Below are 6,296 nucleotides of genomic sequence, written 5' to 3' on the forward strand. Positions count from 1 at the left end.
ATTGCCTCGGGTCTTTCCACTTCAATTCAGATTATAATCCCCATTGAAGATGCTATTGAAATGATATATAGCCAGTCAGATACAACTGTCCTTGGAGATTTGACCCTTTCAACTCAGCAATTCTTTGACTTCGGCAAACACTCCCTCAGCATACAGGCTGGAAAGGCGACTTTCATTCCAGCCACGTACCTGGTGCTGTTCAGACTGCGGCACATGGCTCCAGCTGAATGGGAGAGAGGAGACGCTTGTGCCTTTGTGCCCTCCGGGGTGGAGAAGGGATGCTGCCATGGCGCTGTTTCACGCACATTAAAAGTTTAGGATGTTTCAGACAAGATTTAGCAGCAGCCATTTTACCCCAGGCACCAGCTCTGCAGCCAAACGGACCCTCACTGCAGCCTGAACTAATTCAGTTTGGGCTAATGCTGCTGAGATGCATGATGGGCCAGCAGAGGCTGCTTTGCACCCTTCATCTTTCCTGGTTTGTGACCTTGGAGCAGTGTCAACAGCTGCTCTCTTGGTTTCCCTGTGGAGCATCCCTTGGTTTCTCATTCATCCCAGCACACCCAAAGGGAGAGGCGCGAAAGGGGCAGCCCAGCTTCCCCTGCTCCTGAATGCCCTCTTCTCCCTTCCTGGGGGAGGCCACAGGGCTGGTGCGGCTTCCTGTTGCTGGGCTCATGCCCATTTGGGGCCAACTGAGCCTTTTGGAGGTCCCACTCTTGTCTCTGCCTGGTGCCCTCCATCGCTTTCTGTGCCCTGTCAGAGAGGAGGAGGAGGAAATCCCTCTGCAGTGCAGCAGGGTGGGAGAGGGCTTTCATTAACACGATTCTTCCCCAGCCTTCACTAAAAGCCTTTTACCTAAACCCAAGCCTGAGGCCATCTGCATCCGCTGGGCTGGAGCGCCCGCCTACGCATGCCAGCATCGCTGTGCGCTGCCCGGTCCCCGGTCCCCGCGCTGGGGCTGCTCTCTCTGGGGGAGCACAGCTCTTTGTCTTGGCTGCTTGCTGGGAGCAGTGGCGTGTGCAGGAGCAGAGATACAAGCTCTTGCTGGATTCCCAGCAGCGGGAGCTGCCTCTAGCCAAGGATGAAAAGCCGGTTTCATGGGAGGAAATAATATTTAGAGAAGAGACAGATAACGCTCCCTGCACACTCTGCATTAACCCTTAGCTCCCAGTGCTGATTACCGCTGTTGGAGGTTAACCCTTTGCTCACTACCCCCAGCACCAGAGCAGTGATTCTCCATGGCTCTTTATTAACTCTCTTTGTTTCCATGCTGAGCTGTGACCCTGCTGGTGGAGGGGAGGTTGTGCCTTTGGGGGACAGTGGTGGCTTTGAGTTTTATCTGGGGGGAGGCAGGGCCTGGCTTAGCAACTCTTCTTGCTGCTTCCCCTCACCCTCAAACAGCCCCAGGATGCTCTGTGCCTGCTCCTTCCGACCTCACTCTTCCTAGGGTTGTGCCCCCTTTTGGTGCAGCTCTTCTACTGGTTTGTACTGGGCCAAATGGGGGCTGATGGAGCGAGGAGGCACATTTCTCATGTCTCCCATGTCCAGGCCAGGACACCCTGTGCCTTCTCCCTGGGAATGCAGTGTGATCTGCCTGAAGCCAGCTCGGTGCTTGGTCTCAGTGCCTGGGCAGAGGGGTGCAGGGCCCGCTCTAGCCTGACCATGGAGTGGTTCTTCATGGCATGCAACTCCTTGACCCTGCAGGGACGATCTCCCAGTTTGGCAGACTTGTATGCACATCACTCAGTCCCAGCTGAGCTGGGGACTGTGGTCAGCCTAAGCGAGTCTGTCCCTGCTCCGTGAAATTAAATATTGATGGTGGTGCTTGGGGAAGTGCTCAAGCATCACGGCAAGCCCCAGAGAAAAAAACTCTCTTGTGCTCACGCTGCTTCTCTCCCAGCCATTCACTTCCCTGTCCTTGTCCTGGGGGGCAGGGGGAGGGAGGGCCTTGCAGAGTGCCTGAGGCCTACCACATGCAGGATGCTGCTGCTGCCCCCCCTTCTTGGCAGGGGCATTCAGGGTGGCTGCTCTGTGCCCCCGCATCCATGCCCTCTCCTGCTGTCCTGCCTGGGCAAGGCTGGGCTTGTCTCTCTCTTCAGACCACATTCAGGACTGAAGCAGCAGCAGCTGGATCCATGCCGGGGTTCCCACCGCACCAGTAAAACAACTGGGTTTGGCCCTATGCCAGAGACCCAGAGGGATCTAGGGGAAGGGGGGGTCCCAGCCTGACCCCATGCATTACTGTGCTTTGGCCAGGGGAATCGTGATGTGCCTCAGTGACTTCATTGGCAATGTTAACAATAGAAGACCAGCTTTTTTAGCAATTTGCACCCATTTCCCTCCCTTCCTCCCCTGTCCCCCCCTCCCCCCCCCTCCAAATTGCTGTGTAAGTGCTTGGCAGGGTCTCCAGTCTTCCCACTGCTCAGGCCGTATGCTCACACTGCCCCAGTTAGGCTGTTCTTGCCATCCACCATCATTAAACTAAATCACTTCCTTGGGAGACATCCCCATAAATCCTCCCTCCTGCTTTACTTTGACCCAGTAACATGGTGCCGGGAGGATCTACCATCAAAACCCAGCTCTGTTGGAGTGTGTGTGTGGGGGGGAAGAGGATGTAGGCAGGGCCAGGCCATGAGGGCAGGTTCCCAGGTCTCCTGTGCCGCATCAGTCAACTCTCCACTGCGACACCCTCCCATATAGCCCTGGGACCAGTGTTTCTGCCTGTCCCCCCAGCCTGTTGACTTGACACTCTAAGGGTGTTGAGGGACACCCCTAGAGCTCCCTAAGTGTCATCCCGATCCAGCTGGGTCGGTGCCCTCTGCTTCCTGCAAGGCTGGTGGAGAAGGTGGCACACTCACCTGTGCCCCCAGTCTGCTCTGCATCCTCCCAGCGCATCCCACATGCCATCACCACACTTGTGGGTTGGCCCTCGGCCCAGCCAGCTCTGAGGATGCAACCTGTCCGGCTTTCTTCACCCAGGAGAGGACCATGTCCCTGTGGGAGACCCTGCTATGTACCAGTGAGGGTGACAGTCCAAGCCCCAGCTGGAATCTGCATTTCCAAAGGAAGAGTGGCAGGATGGAGGGCCTGCGGGGGCAGGGGAAGGAGGCGGGGTGAAGGCTTGGTTGTGGATTCCCTGGGCTGGGAGATGTTCAATTCCCCTCCAAAGCTTGGAGGCTGTGATTTTCTGAGAAGAGCCAAGCAGGGAGCAGGGGGACAGTGGCAGCAAAGTGGTGCTTGTCCTGGGCACCTGAGTAGGCCAGGCCATTCTCCATACACTCAGCACTCACGGCTGGGCCAGGTTAGGCCACAAATGGGGCTGAGGAGGAGGTGATGGTCCCCTTGAGTGCTCCAGATGGGGAGGATAGGAATGGCCTCAGTGGATCACTCCATCCCTGTCAGAGCTGTGCCAGTGTTTGGCTGGAGGGCTGCGGAAAGGATCATTTCTGCTGGGCTCGGTGGAAAGGCTCATGAGCGTGGGAGGCTTGTGGCAGGGCACATGAGCAAAGGAGAGGCATTTTCTTTGTTCTGACAAAAGTAAAAATCATGATCAGCCAAAGAACAAACAGCTTCAGGCTGAAGAAGGATCAGGGCGATAGGGAGATGGGGAGGGTGATGGGGAGAAGCAGGGGGAATGGGGGAGGGGGGGACATGGGGACAGGGTGGCCATGGGAGCCCTTTCGGGGAGCTGTGATCTTAGAGCAAATTTCTGCTACTGGCTGTGCACCAGGGGAATCATTTGACCAAATCACATGTGTGTTCCCATTGCATGGCTTCGCTGTGCTGAGAGCCTCAGGGGGGTCAGGGCCCCTCTGCAGAGCGCTGTGCACACCCGAAGCAGGAATATGGTCCCTGCCCTCAAGAGTGTGTGAGCTACCAGGCAGCCGGGGAGCCCAGGGGGCACTGGCATGCCTTTGTTCCTCCTCTTTCTTTTCCACCTTCAGATTTTTCTCTCTGCTTCCAGCCCACTGTGTGTACATCACCCCCCCACACACGTTTCCTGTCTGATTTTCCTTCCCCTCTACAGATGTGTTCCTTGTCACTGTCCTTTCTCCACATGCTGCTTCTTCTTCTTATCCTTTTTCCTCCATCAGCATTGCCTCCCCAAACTTGTTCTTTCCTCCCTTGCCATCCCTCCCTGTTTTCCCACAGGACCTCCTCTTCCCTTTCTCTCCCTGCTCCTCTCCCCTTCCCTCCAGTCACCCTGTCTCCTTCTTCGTTCTCTCTCTCCGTCTCCCTTTTGCTGACAGTTTGGGGGAATCTGTCTGTGTCAACGCACGAATTCCATTATTTATCGGCTGAGCGAAGCGAGGTCCTACACTCGTCTGTAATTGTCTGTAGATCAAAGCGCCTGCTCATGGCAGCTTTGCCTCCTTGCAGCATAACAACACCCCCAGCTTTGCACTCCCCATCCTCCCGGGGGAGTTGGATGTGTCGACACCCTCAGTGACTGATCTCCCAGACAGAGAGAAAAGAAGTAGGGCTGGTGGGGGAGAAAGGGAAACTTGGAGGATCTGCAAAGCTCCCAGGAGCAGACAGGGATGTCAGGAGGCATCATGGAGGGCCACACAGTCCCTGCTAGGCATTAGGGGAGGGTGGGGAGGTAGAGAGGGTCTCTAGCCTAGGACTGAGGATGGCAAAAGGAAAGGGAGGGGGAACTGGAAAGAGGAAACGTTCCCATACCTGCCCAGGACTGGAATAACTGGCATTTCCTTTCCAGAGAGGCATCCCCAAAGACCCAGGATGGTCCATGGGAACAGATAGCTAAAGAGAAGGAGTGGAGACAAAGGCGAATGTGCCTTTTTTCTCCCTTTCCCTCCCCAGAGCCACTAACCCAGGCCAGACACATGGAAGTTTGAAGCAAGATGCATGAACAAATTTGTTTTTTCAGGCATTGATGCAGAGAGGTGTGTGGGGAGAGCAACAAAGGAACAGCAACCCCAGCTCTCACCTCTCTGCCTTCTTGCATGGGTCCTTTTAACTCCCATATCGCTGGCTGCTATTTAGCACTGAGGCATCTTTCTAAGTTCACCTGAAAATGCTCTGCAGCAAACAGAGTTCGGTGTGTTAATTCAGCCTCCTGCCCTTGTGGTCTCCTGTAGTGGGTCCCCTGAGGCAAGCTCCATTGTGAGTGCATGTCTATACCATGCTGTGCAGCAGGTGGATGAGTGGACGCTGCTCCACCATAACACCAAGCCAGAAGAAACCCTGCTGTTGCCCACAGATATGTCCTTCCCTTGTGCTTTCTACCTGGAAAGTGGGCATGTTCCTCAAAACTATGTCCATCTTTCCTGGAGTGTAGCATGCAGCCAAGTACCCTCAAGGACAGAGGCAAGGCGAGGAGAGGAGGCATGATTTCAGGGTCTAAGTGCAGGACCATGGAGGCCTTCTGCCAAGGGAGGTTGTCAGTGTTATGGTCCCTTCCCTGGAGACCTTTAAGACCTGACAGAAGACTTTCGCGCAGGACCATGGAGGCCTTCTGCCAAGGGAGGTTGTCAGTGTTATGGTCCCTTCCCTGGAGACCTTTAAGACCTGACAGAAGACTTTCTTTTGACTACAGGACCTGCTTCTCATAGGAGAGAGCAGGTCAAGTGTCTTCAGGGATCACCAACACAGAGGGACAGCTGCAGTGGTTTCTCTGCTGGAGAATGTGAGGTCAACCTGAACCCTTCTCCCCAGAGCTGATCTTCCCATTTCATCCAGGTACACCTGGAAACATGGGTTTGATGAAACCAAATCTTCTGCCCCACATGGATCTCCTTTACCAAAAGGCATAGAGCTATCAGCAGTTCTAATGGCTTGATCCCCTCTCGCTGTTCAATGCATGAAGTTGTCCAAGGCTCTAACCTCAAGCCATGGCTCCTCATGCCTTTACATGTCCTATTTTCCCCAACATTTCCTCCTTCTGACAGCTCTCTGGCCTTACAGTCAAACCACCTCCAGCTTCTTTTGAATAAAAAGTTTGGTCTGTTTCATTCAAGTATGTCCCTCTAAGGTATTTTTGCAAGCCTTTCAAATCTGCAGACACAGACGTTGTGTGCAGTGTTCCAAGATGAGTCACATGGTGCCTGACAGAGAAGCAACATCACCTTCTCTCTCTTCTTTTCTCCCATCCAAGGATCAAAGCATTGCTCAGCCTCACTTTCCTGCCCACTGACCCCCACAGTACTTTTCAGAGTTTCAGGAATGGAAATGTACTCACAGGACATTGAGGGGGTGCTAAGGAGGTGCCAGGGAGAGGACAAATCTCAGCGCTCAGGATAATGGAGACTTCACTCTTCTTCTGCTTCAGGTCT

The sequence above is a fragment of the Dromaius novaehollandiae genome, chromosome 15, assembly GCF_036370855.1.
Source record: "Dromaius novaehollandiae isolate bDroNov1 chromosome 15, bDroNov1.hap1, whole genome shotgun sequence".
NCBI lineage: Eukaryota > Metazoa > Chordata > Aves > Casuariiformes > Dromaiidae > Dromaius > Dromaius novaehollandiae.